We start from the raw sequence: 14,483 nt of genomic DNA, 5'->3' as shown, positions 1-14,483 counted from the left end.
GCAACTGCCATAGGTAGTAACAAGCATTTACAGAATGTTACATACATATAGGAAAACATTGTGTAGAATATAAGGGTACAAAAACAATCGAAGAGTCTTGATAATACTTGAAAGACAAATATTCTACGCAGCTTTAGGAGATCTTTTTAATATATTGTCTTTACCAAAAGTTCAAATGAAAATTAATACTCACACGATATGTTTAGTATCTTGCTATCATTCACTGACCGCATCATGTGCGTTGTAGGTTGAACTGCCTGGCAGAGAAGGGGTTTCCCATAATAAAACCTTTTTGGTACGAGGGTAAGGGTGCTGCCAGCATCATACCTATCATCTACATTCATTGAAGTTTCAAGAGACGAATCATGCGTCACATTTGTTTATCCATTGGCGGCTCTGCAGCTTACAGTGGTTTGTATACCATCATGTAGATTCTTGGGGGTAGTCATGTTAACATCATCTGGTAGGCCTTTACATAGAATTGAAATATATGGATATGGGAAAAGCTTTGATGAGTCAAATTGTTCTGTTGTAAAATATAGAATCTATTAGACCAAATTGTTTCCCCCCCCCCACTCCCTGGTGACTCCAAATTATTTACTATAATGACATTATCGTTAAAATTAAGTAGATATTAATAATTAAAGCAGTCACGTCTTTTAAACTGTAAGTGATTAATGGGACTTTCAGTAAAGAAAATGTCCGATCAAGTTCAATTAAGATCTTATCCCAGCATATTGAACCTTAACTCACCATAAACCATCAATTTAGCTAACCGTTGATCAAAAAAGCGTCCCAGAGATGCATAGCACCAAATGAACATTCCGTGATGTTTCCTTTCTGGATGTATCTTGATGGTACTTTCAGTGTCAAACAAACTCCCATCTAAAGCACTGCGATACTTCGAAAGGCTTATGTTACTGGGAAGACTTTGGTTGCCATCAAATCTCCACAATAGCTCAGCTTCTGGTAGTGATCCAATAGTTTTACAAGTGATGTTAGTACCTGAATCTTCTTGAACGTTAATTATTGTTGATCCTTGTACGTATTCTTCGCTTTCTCCAGATGGAAAAAGCAACATGCTAGAGGATGAAACTTAGTGAAAGAGAATGAAGTAAAAAAGAAAAGGCATGTAAAAAATCATTAAAACAACGCTAAATATCGTTTCAATGAAAGGTACATGTATATCTTTTCTCTACACGTTTGAATATATGAATAGAAAATAAATACTTTCAGAGAAAATATGAATTTCCTGAATAAGCTTTCGTTAATATTCAAATAGATTGCCCTCGATACTGCTATAATATTGCGATCTGAAAGGAGCCATTATGCATATCGAGTTAGAAGAAGACATGCTCCCTACTTAATACGGTTTCTTACCGTAAACATTTAATTGAACTGAGCGCTGAAGAATATTTTGTAGTTCTGGATGTGATGCCATACAGCGAAGACTCTTTCCTTGATTATTCGTAGAGGGCGTGATTATGGCAGTCTTCTTAGAGACATACTTGTTGCCTTGTATATCATCAAACTGATCCAGAAGAACAACGGTTACATCATCTGGTATACGCCATTCCAGTACTGCAGGAGGCCTTGCCCTGTGTACTGTACAAGTGATATCATGCGGCTCACCTACAGTTACCGTTAAATTGGCGTTGTTAGGGTAATAACGGCTGGATCCCACATCAGTAATCCCGAGCCAATAGGGCGTAACTGGCGACAAAAGAAGGAATCGTCGTTGATAGTCTACTTCCTTGTAATGGATTCACTAATTTAATCAAATTACAATATACTCAGCCTTTCAAAATTCATGAATTCAAAATTAGGCAAAATTTAAGCATCACGTATCATTTACATAGTTTCTTTTATCAATGCAATGTTTTGATTCTTTATTTAAGTTATCAACTTATTAATGTTGTTGCCGAATATGATTTTAGAGACAATTGTCATTTAACATTATATAATCCCCTCCCTGTACGGTAGCATCTAGCGAACACTCAGTATTCTGCAAACTGAAATGTTGAAGACATTATCAGGACGCTTAAAAATAAAGATTTGATAGGGATGTATCAAGTTAATTACTTGCCCATTTACGTCACAAACGTGACACATGTATTTGTCTGAAATGTGCATGTAGTGACGTTCACATAATAAAAGAAAGGATAAAGGAGATTCGATTTAGATTTTAATCAAAAGTAAACTCATATATCATTAATCAGCCATATGTTATCCTCGATTATTGCTGGGGTAAATTAATTATGATGAATAACATACCTGGTGACAATGGTGTCACTTGCATGCTAGTTGATCCTGAGTTTTCTTCTCCATATGAACCGCTTACTGTGCACTGATAGTTGTCGCTGTCATTTTTGGCAAGTTGTTTTAATGTTAAATTTACACTGGTAGTGTCTGCCGCTACGCTAAACTTAGATGGGTTAGAAACGATAGCCCCCGTACAAGCCCAAGAAGACACACACGAGTGAGAGGCAACCACAATGTTGCTACCCTTGGTCCAAATTAGCCGCCGATTTCTTGTTTCCGGTGTGAAGGTGCAGATCAGTGTGAAGTCTTCCCCGATGACTGGAAGAGAGTCGAATGTCTGAATAGACACCTCAAATGCATGGTTTCCTGCATTGGTTAAATGAAACATATTAAAAAGGAAATGTACTTGGTATATTGCTATAGCATGCATCAGAAACATTTGGGTAGCGCAAGTCCACCCACTAAATGGGCACTGACACGGTGGGGGAGGAGGGAGTGGCTGGGGCATCAGAAGTATACAGAAAATGAAATGGGAATTTACTAGGAGGGGGTGAAACATGTGGTCCGGGTGTTTTCATTTTGCTCGTCCTTTTCCCTTTCTTCTTGTCACATTTTCCTTTCTGCCTGTTTACAATTTCTCTCTCCCTCATTTTTTTCCTCTTTTTTTCACCTCAGGGTAGGGGGCATGCCCTCCTGTGTCACTTCCTAAAGCTACGCCATCGATCAAATACATACTCTGCTAAACATATTAACGATGAAAGACCATGGCCCATTTTATTTTACCAGTATATCATTTAACTTGCGCGAATGGTTTCTAATACGTGTTTGCACATGAAGCAATACATAACAATAAATGGAGTTTACAACAAGGATTTCATTATGTATAATTATTTTGATAGTTTATCTTTACGAAAAGGTTTGTGAGCTAGACATCATTTTGAAGTTGTAAATACAACGCTGATTGGTTAACATTTTACATGTATAACATCGTTACATCTCTCTAATTCTCCGCCTGGGCTAAAAACAAGCAACGTTTGTGACGTTAACATGAAATAAGACTTACCAAATTGAGAGATGATAACTGCGAGAAAAAGAAGAATTTTACGACAAATCGCCATCAATATACAGTAATCGAATCTTGCCATTCAAAATTATATGTGATGCGGTTATAACACACACTATCGATGAATAAGAGTGCAATCAGACTGTACGAAGATAGTAGATGCTTATAAACGAATAGCCCATACTTTGGAGGAATCATTAGTGATTTATAGCGTTAGAAGTGAAACAAATATCATGTTGTCCTGACATCAATTCAGTTTCACAAACTTCACCAAACCATCGAATTAAAATGACAGTATGCATGTTGTAAATTGTTAACATAAAGGGCGCTGTTTACTCTTCAGACATTGTGACAAAACCACTTCCAATTGAAAAATCAAAATCAAATTAATTGCTAATTTTAAGCCTTTGATGAAATTCTAGCAATTAATACATGGTGCATATAATACTTAAGCTAATCGTGTTTCAGTCATCCACTATTCCAAAGTTTCGGAGCCATCACTGCGCAAAGGTTTGTTATATATATTCATGAACATGTATAACGGATCACTCTTTATCTCTCCTTCTCTTTTTTCTCTCTTTCTCTCACTCTGATCCTCCTTCTCTTCCTCTCCGTTTTTGTGCCCCTCTCCATGTCTGTTGTACCCTACTTGTACACTCTTCTAGGACATCCACTTAATAGGACTAATATCTCCTGTAATACCCACGTAGTCAATTGTTTTCCCCTCCAGTTTTCTCTCTTTCTTTCAAACTTCCTCTTTACCCTCATTATTTAATCTACCTCAATCTATCTCCTCTAAACATTGTCATATTTATAACCTCATTTTCCTCCCAACAGCGGTATTTATCAGTATTAAGAAAATTTACTACTTTATCAATTGGATCTTTTGATCATACCATATGTTTAGTTACACTTAGCCAATTTTATTTATAATATTTCTTCGTATATGATATATCTTTGTTTCTTATGTTTGTTAAGAGTTAGAACTGCCCACCCTCAATAAAAGACGGGAGAAGTCGTCTGGCACTGAGTCTGGTCAGAGAATAGCTCTTATCAAACTTTTACCCCTGGCTTAATCCCCTGCGCTCATGTTCACATTTCTATCATTGCGAAATGTCCAAACTTATTTATTAAGTGCTGATAAAAAAGTTCTTTCCCAACCTCATTTGGCTTGTGAATGTGAATAAAAGGGTAACATTACAGCAACACCTTTGAACGACGAATTATTGATTGTAAGGACAATACAATGATACCATCTTTTATTTTAAGATTTGTATTCGTTTGTTATATTTGATCGTATTTTGAATATGTTGTGCGATATATTTAAGTAAAAAAATGTTTCACTGCAATATCACATTATTCTCGGTTTAATGCGTTTATGTTGCGATATTATTTTGAATTATCTAGTGTTAATTAGATTATAACACTAACACAGAACTTAGAATATAATACAATCTACACGATCTTTCACACCATTCAAGCCCTGCAGAAAATTCGAAAATTTCTTGGCCACTTTGACGGCTTATAATTTTTCAATATGTGCACACATTTTAATTATCAAATCTTTGTTTAGAATTATATTTACTTTTGAACTTCGAAGTTTGATCACAAATGCAATTATCTATCCCCATTGAATTTCAAATTGTGTTTCATGACTTATGATATTGTTTGTTCTGTTTTTTGTTTTTCTTGAATTATTTTAGCCGCAATGGTCCAGCTATCCTGATTATCATCTCGTGTGTGTATAATTTTACAATTTGCATTATTTATTCTATGTATTTTTATTTTTTTCCTGTAAAAATTGAATAATTCACCCATTGACTACTAATCACGTTTTGTATTATCTATCTATCAGGCTATAGTTCGTCCTGACGTTGGACAAAGCCCTCCTCATAACATTTCCATTCTCTTCTGTCTCTAGCTGTAGCTTAAAAGACTCAATACATATATCTTGTCCTTTGCGATATTGAAAAATATCCTTTAACGATGATTTTGTTTTCCTGGTAATATACTTCAGAGTGATATTTGGATGAAACTCATCATCGATTCCAGGTTGCCAAGCAACGAAGAGAGTAGATGATGCCGTCTGGTTTTGATCGACGGTGAACTCATAAGGCGGATCTTGAATCCCTGGGAGAAAATCAAAAAGATGGTGACAGTTTCATGTACTAAGGGACGATCTCTTAATCATGTTTTGTTTCACCAAAATGTATTGAATCAATACAATTATTTTTGATAGAATATCATATCATACTGTCGTAGTAACGGTTTTACGCCACATGTTCCGGCGACAACCCGATCACTTCCTACCCCAACTGAACTCGAACCTGGGCCAAACCCTATACTTAAACATAACCCTAATTCTAATCCTACCCCTAACGTTAACGTAACTTACAGCCACAATGTATCCTTGGCGAGTTAAAACCTAAGTCAATTTTCACCTGAGCATTGTCGGACGTGTAATGATCCCTTCAACCATCAACTGTTTCTATAAGTCGACACAGTAATGTACCTTTTTGTAAAACATTGACTCTATAATTACTGTAACTGGGTCATTATTTCATTACCTAGGTTTTACAATCGTAACAGTGTTATACTGTTCTCATTTGTCATCTGGTATTATCAATTGCACAACTTTGTACCAGGTAATGTGTCTTCTCAACAATATGACATGCATGCACCTTTGTCTGATGGTGAGAGATTTACCAGAATATGAAAAGGTTATAGTTGCGCTGTCGTTCCCAAGCCTTGTCTCGGCCAAACATGTGTAGTTGCCATCGTCTTCGGCCGAAATATTAGAAATAACCAAAATGCTCGACCTCAAGGTACTTTCATGGAGAAGACTGTGGTGAATCTGATGGCGAGTGGTGTTGTTGAGTTCCGTGCTATTCGAGAACCATCTTATTGAGGCTTGGGGTCTGCTATCTGTTGTACATGTAAGAATGGCATCAACATTCTGTTGACCACTGGAAACCCGACGAACAGAGTAGTCCACAATGACAGGGGAATCTGCATGTATGTATTTAGAAAGAATAACATGCGTTTGGATAACAAAGAAATAAGTTGTGATAGTATTCCTGATGAGCGTAAGTGAATACATGATTTAATCGATACCAATATTTTGTAAGGCCAGCAGGCCAGCTCCACGATCGCAACGTACAGCATCCATTTTACAGGTGTATGGCATCTTTTGAAAAAATCTTAACAAATTCTAATGTTTCAATTCAGATCTAGGGGGTTTATAAATGTTATTGTTACACAAAACGTTATTTTAAGAGGAGACAGAATCAAACGAGGTAATTTATGTGTGAAAAAATAACGTACTTTTGTCTCATGTATACAATCATTGGAAAGTAAGAATAATCTTCAGCTCACTGCAAAAAGGAGATTAACAACGTATGTACCTGCCTCATGAGATTTACATGACGAATGGTTTAGGCTAAAATGCAAAAAAACTTACAGAGAACATTAAGAACAGCATTGACACTCCGATACACTCCGATACATGGATGCATCATTTGTGTGAAAAACTTGACAGACAAGGAGTTCATCATGATTGTCTACCGTTGGTGTGAAATTATAAACACTTGTGGCATCCAGTCGATGATTTATATTCCTCGAAGACTGTGTATTGGAATCTTTGGTGACGTTCTTTGATCCAAGGTTCCATTGGAAAAATGGTGCTGGGTAGCCGTTGTTTGACGAGCAAGTTACATTTGATGAAACTCCATTTTCCAATCCTTCTGTTCCATTTAGGTAGGGAGGATCCGGTGGTCCTTGAAAGTCAAAAGTGTATTTCTTAGACTTAGTTATCACATATAAAGATATATGTATATATAACCATATCAACCGATACTACTCATAAACGTGCCGGTATTATAATCAGCAACTACGCGTGTTTGACATTTAACTTATATTCTGACGCAATAAATAAAATATGTTGATATTTAAACTATTTTCTCTTAAGCCCATGAAGGCTTGCTACATAAGAATGTCCATAATGTTCAATCCATTGAAATATTTCGCTGAAAAAGGTCAATGCACGGTATGACTACACCTAGTTATTCAAAATGTTAAAGTTTCACATCTGGTATAAAGGGGTATATATCAGCATTTGGTTTTCTGTTGTGAATTAGAGAAGATTTAGTATTGTTATTACAACGTAATAATACTCACCACGGACGATAACTCTCACTTCTGTTTGACGTTGGTTCATACCAGCAATTGCCACACATCGGAGAAGTTGATTATGATGCCACCTCTTCGGAATCAACTGTAGAGTAGACTTGGTGTCACGTAAACCTTAGTCGGCCTCGTTCGTGGTAGACATAGAAGTCGTGCCACCCAGGTCGTTATCCAAACCGATAATCCATGATATAAGGTCTGTAGGGCGAGATCCTACACTTTTGCAGGTGAATAAAGTTGCCGAGTCTTGAGAGACTGTGGCACTTGTTGTCTCTGTTGTATTGGTAGTTATGGATCCATATGTGATAAGCCTTATATCTCTCGGTGGAACTGAGTGGGAAGAGAAAGCAAAAGCCTGAACTTAAATACGAAGTCAGCTACTGAAAGGAAAGATACAGAGTTGAATTCACTATTGTTATGGAATGTGATAAAAGTATCTTAGCGGTTAAGGCATCCAGGGATCTGGTGACGTTCTCATGATTCCCTACAAGAGTGTACAACATACAAAAGAGTGGAAAGTGTTTTAGAAGATGTTGAATGTTTCATCCATTCCAGCCAATTATCATATTTAGATGCCTAATCACTTAGATAGAACAAACCAACCCCATATGGGTTTAAATCATTGGTAAAATAATCACCTTGAACATCTAGGTGAATGGACAATTGAAGCCCATTATCCAGCTCCCGGTGCGAGGCCACGCAACGGAAAATCTGTCCATTATCGTCCCTGAACGGAGTTACAGAAACAACTCTTTTAGAGATGTAAGCCCCGTCATAAACAGCGTTATACTGATCGCCTATTCGAAGCTGTACATCCCCAGGAATCTGCCACTCCAGTTTTGCAGATGGCCTAGCGTCTTGGACTGAACATGTTAGGTTATGGGTTCGCCCAGATGTGAGGCTCACTGATGCTCCATTCTTGTATCCATCATCAGACCGATTGTCAGTGATGGATAGCAATCTAGGCGTGGCTGGAAATTAATCAAAATGTACATGTTTATAAAAAGTTCACATTTGAATATTTTGTTGAAGATATCAGGTGTTTAACGAATTGTAGGACATTTTTGTGTACATAAACAAAATTATAACATCACTATGTCAATACTACTAGTAAATACCATAGTTTGGATTATTGTCAGTCATGAATAAAAGTCGATATATCATAATGGTAATATAATAAGAATTAAATTATCATTTATTGATGAGGCTTCACCCGACACGGCTGCTTTATTCGAAAGATCAAATGGTGTCTTGATTTTGAATGAGTAATGAAGCACACATATTGTAATTTCGAACACATTACAACCCGAATAAGATTCCCAGAATAATATTATGATACATTACCTGATAACAATACCTTCAGTACGATTCCACTAGGAACTGAATCGGAAGATGTGAAAAATAGGCACCGATATCTGCCGCTGTCATCCACTGTTAAATTCATAATAGTTAGATTTCCGCTGGAAGAATCTGCCCTTAAACTGTATTTTGACATATGCGTAACAATTTGGTCCTTTCTGCATCCCATCTCTTGACATGTAGCTAGAATGTCGTTATTCCTGTCAATCCAAGACATTTGGCGATATGTAGATGGAGGGGTGAGAGTGCAGGCAAGTGTTATATTCTCACCAACGACTGGGAGGATTTCTGGGTTCTGAATACGAGTATACACGCTCATCTCATTTGTCTTAGAAACGATGAAGGTGAGGAAGAGAAACATTCGAATACGTTCGTCCATGTTGTTATTACGTCTCATTTCCTTGTATATTTTAACTTAGGATGTGCGTTGCATGAACCATCCTGCTACCTAACAGAATATATGGAGAATTAAACAATGAGCGATGTGCAGTACAGGTTAACAACGACTGAATGAGTGGACACAAAGTAAAATGGCTGATATGCTTATTAACTTCTCTCTTGCGGTTCGAAAGCGAAAGCAATTTATCTCTCTAAAGAAAATGAATAGGCTGTCAGCTACAAAGGAGGGGGGGGGGGGGGGGTGAAGGATTCCGGAAACTTACGTTAATTGTCTTTTTCGGAAGTATGAAATGAATTGTTATTATGAGTCAATCATTGACTTTTCCTCTTTGTTCTACTTCTAACTTTCGATAATGCCATTAAGTTGTATACAATTGGTAAATATATTTATGAAGAGGAATACAGGGAATGATATAAAATGTTGTACTTTGCACAATGGGAGAAGTGTTTGGGGATATACGTATTATTTCTCACCTTTTTGACATTACCCTTTATTTTTTGCATTTACTTCTTAACTGTTTACCTATAAAAAATGTCAAGATGTCGTTGACGAAGCTGTTCATGGTGACCATGGCCCGACTGGAGATGCCGGTATCTGGATGAACCTGCTTGAGGACTTTGTTACAATATTATTATAAACATTATGTTTTTAAGAAGGTTTCGAATATTCCACCAATTCACAAATGATTTTTTTTTTTTATAGGTGACTGTACTATTAATTAATCATCACTCATATGTAAGTAGGTAGCGAGTCTTAAGAAATATTTGTGCTTTGTTTGATTATAAGTAATGTTATCGTTGTTCACATTAAAGTGGGACCACTCATGTATATTGTGTATATAAACGATATAATTAACGCATCATCCGTTTTGCCATTTATTCTCTTTGCTGACGACAAAAAAAATGTTTTACTCACACAATAACATTGACACTAATGAATACATTTGATTGGTACCAAAGGTGTCCTGAAGGGTTGAATGCAATAATGTATCTCTAAATATGAACAAAACTCATTTTATTCCCTTCAACTACCCAAATGCGCACAGAAATGCAAATATGACAATTGGCTTATTGATTGATAACTTGCCCAAAGAACAGAAGCGTAAATATAATGTTATCGGGGTGATTATTGATGAATTTATAACATGGAATGACCGTTTGGATTATATTCAAAGATCTATATCTAAAAGTTTAAGAATTATATGTAAAATGAAAAAATTATTTACTCAAAAGACTTTGATTTTGTTGTATAATACAATGATAATCTTTTACTTATTGTAATAATGTTTTGGCAAGTTTTGCAAAGACAAAACTAAATCCCATTGATTTGTTGAAAAAAGACCCCAGCCTTCGCATTTGCACCGGATCATTCTTGTTTTCAAATTCGGAACTCTTATTTCAGAAGATAAAACCCTTTTTTTAAAATAAATATATCAATGCTTTATAGGTTGCAATTTTATGTTCAGATACTAAGATAATCTACTTCCTCAAGCATTCAAAACCCTGTTTGTTATAAACAACACAATCAATTCTTATCCGACACGAAACTCTAAGAAATTTAATTTGATGAACCCAAATGGCTAATTGCGCATAAACCTATACGACACCATGGCCTTGACCTAGGGAATAGTTTCCCAATAACTGATAAGTCATGTACTACGATATATTTTGTCAAGGCCGCCATAAACCATAAATCATTATCAGCATACAATTCATAATAGGATAAGCGCTCCAAATACATGCACTCACGCACACATATGCACTCGCACACACATTTGCACATGCATATACATAAATGCAAAGATGAATAAAACGTTCAACAAAAGGCATACACTTAACGCATTTGATGTCATGTCTGAACAAAAATGATTGACTTCATTATGTGGCAGTTATATTTAATTAATTTGTTTATGTTTATAAAATATGCTTTAGGTTTGGTCGAGCATACAGGTTCCCTTTCTAAGGCCGCCATCACGTTCAAGTACTAGCTCAAGATGGCGGTCTTCTGCTTTCTTTAAATTTTGAACAGGTTGGGAAAACGCGTCCATTGAAAGGTATAATTATTTAATTGATTCATATTATTTTTTAAAGTTTATGTATATACCGTGTTTGAACATTTTCTTTCTTTTATGTTGAAAAATGCAGAAATAAAACCAAACCAACAAACAAAATAGTCTTCAGTATAAATATGTCATCTGTCATCTTTTTCACAGCTCCTCAACTGAGAGTTTATTCTTATACATATAGTCTGGAGAAATAGACTTTTTTTTAAAACTTTAACAAAATACAAACAATCTCGAGAAAATTTTGCTAGTCTCTACAGTATGTAAAGAGAAGCTGTGGTGCAGGGCCTAGGGAGAACTGTAAACGTTTTTTTTTTTGTATTTTGTATACAGTGCAGTATCGAAAGTCAAACAGTTCAGACAGCCTTTTCCACTTTACGTCTGACAAGGTCTTTCTTTTCCATAATTTATTAATTGAATATTACTTACCTAAAGAAATACAAAGATTTATCGATTACAAAGAAAAACACATGAAATATACTTATATCACATCAATAATTGTACGTTTGTTAACATAATTAACATTTTTTTTCAAAATGTGATACGTCTTTTGTCCTCCATATTATTTCGAATTTGTATGTAAAATTACGTTTTCTTGTTTGTGTAAAATATTGAAGGGTTTGTGCCTGCGAACGAACGTATGCATACGCGGAAGATGATAATACCGATACATAACAGATGAAAACATAGGTAAGACTCATAAATTCGAAAGCGTGGCCATTCCATTGATTCCTTGAACTTAATCATGTGTGTCGATAGTTTGTTCAATCAAATCCAATTGAGACTTAACCTGATGTTGAATCCAGGTTGCCAGGCAATGAAATGAGTTGAAGATGTCGTTAGACTTTAGACGATGAGCCAAGATGGTGAATCGGGGATAACTGCATTTTAACGTTAATAAGTGGTAAAGCGTAAATGGATAATCATTGGAGACTAGGATTTTGGATTATTAATCAATATGGCAAATAGAACATTTATTAAGGCGAATGTTTTTATTAATAAACAAGCACAAATTCATATAATGAAAAAAAGAAAATTACATAGACAAGATACAAACGAACCCCCCCCCCCAAAAAAAAAACAACAACAACAACGAAAAATACAGTTATACTTACGAGAAAATGTGGAGTTGTAGACTGCACTACCGAACCCATATCTAGACACAGCTACGCATTCATATTCACAAGGATCTTGGGACAGAGAGTGCTGGATCACCACTTCGCTAAAAGTCAGCGTTTCATATTCTGGTATATTCTTGGAGAGTTTTATGATATGGGTGTCGTTAGAAAAATGTGTGCCGTTACAGAGCCATTGGAAGATAACAGCAGGAGGATTGGCGTCTGAGGTACATATCAACACGAACCCAGTACGCACTTTATTTGATGTAAGCCGTCGAGAGGAAACAAACACAATTGGGTCATCTAGAGTATAGAAAACAAAATTGGAAATCAGTTTTTAGAAGAGGAGATACAATAAAATAGAAGGATGGATAATGTATGGGAATGAGACTTGGGAGTCAAATTAAGGTTAGTGGGGTGGGACTGAAATAAACTTGTCAATGCATGAACAAATTAACGTCTAGCCTATTTATTTGAATGTTCAAGTTGTAAGATTGTAAAACGGCAAGCCACAAGGGCAGTTTGAAGCATTTCCAAAAATGAAAATACATGTATGAATACAAAATTAAAAATGTAGAACTTAAAGAAAATAAAAGCAAAACCAGACGAAGACTCTTCAGGATAGTTGGTGAACGTGTAGACAGACCAATGTCCACAGTTTTAGGAGATTCTTTATAATGATGTCCTTACCAAAAAAAAAATACTGAAAATTAACACTCACATGATATGTTCAGAACCATGCTATCATTCACTGACTGCATTGAGGGTGTTGTAGTTTGAACTGCCTGACAGAGAAGAGGTTTCCCATGATATAACCTCTTTGGTATGAGGGTAAGGGTGCTTTCAGCATCATACCGATCAGCTTCTTTCATTGAAGTCTTAAAAGAAGAATCATGTGTCACATTTGTTGATCCGATGTACCAATGGATGAGCGGAGCAGGGTATCCATTAATAGCTCTGCAATTTACTTTGGTTTCTACACCATCACGTAGATCATCGGGGGTTGTCACTTTAACATTATCTGGTCGGCCTTTACAATGAAATTAAATATTTGTTTATGGGTAAAGCTTTAATGAGTCAAATTGTCATTTGGAGAAAATAATTATGTGCTCAAAGACGTAACAATTAGTTAAAAGGCGAGGAGAAAATCGAGGTATACAGTGATAAACGTTCACGTTTCCTTCCTGTCATAGGTGACGATAACTTATAAATGACAATGATTCATTTAAACTGGGTAGATAACGAGGCATACATATAACAATTTCGTTATGTTCGTAGCGAAAATAAGGCCTTGTAATCGATTATATCCATAATAACAATGCATTTTCACACCGGGAATATCAAAAGGAAGATCAAATGACGATATATTGAAAACTCCAAACTTACCGTAAACTAACAACTTGGCTAATAATACATGAATAAAGTTTCCGTCCAAAGATACATAGCATTGAATGAATATTCCATGGTTCTTTCTCTCTGGATGTATTGCGATGGTACTTTCGGTGTCAAACAAAGTTCCATCTAAAGCATTGCGATACTTTGAATGGTTTGAGCTACCGGGAATGCTATTGTTGTCAACAAGAAGATTCAGTGATAATTCAACAGCTGGTAATGATCCAATACTTTTACAAGTGATTGAAGTGGATAAACCTTCTTGAACGTAAATGACTGTTGACCCAGACTGGCGTTCCGTGTTATCTCCACTTTCAAAAAGAAATATACTAGACGGCTGAACTATATAAAGAGAGAGAAGAGAGAGAGAACGTGAAAAATATTTAAAAATTGTGTAAGAAACGCAATTTTCCCCCGTTATCTCCAGTTATTTAAAGCAGCATAATAGTTGGTATAACCTCATTACAGAAACACATAATAAGGCAAGATATATAATTCCTCCAGAAATGCGTTAGCCACATATGTTCCCGTAAGTAAACTTGTATACGCTTAAAATAATCGATGTTGACCAAAGGTACAAATACCCGAAGCAAAATAGAAGATATAGTATTTGATATCGCCCCATTAAGTTCCAAGTTGAGA

This window comes from Strongylocentrotus purpuratus, unplaced genomic scaffold (assembly GCF_000002235.5).
Source record: "Strongylocentrotus purpuratus isolate Spur 01 unplaced genomic scaffold, Spur_5.0 spur5_scaffold_1, whole genome shotgun sequence".
Lineage (NCBI taxonomy): Eukaryota > Metazoa > Echinodermata > Echinoidea > Camarodonta > Strongylocentrotidae > Strongylocentrotus > Strongylocentrotus purpuratus.
This window is presented reverse-complemented; position numbering follows the sequence as displayed.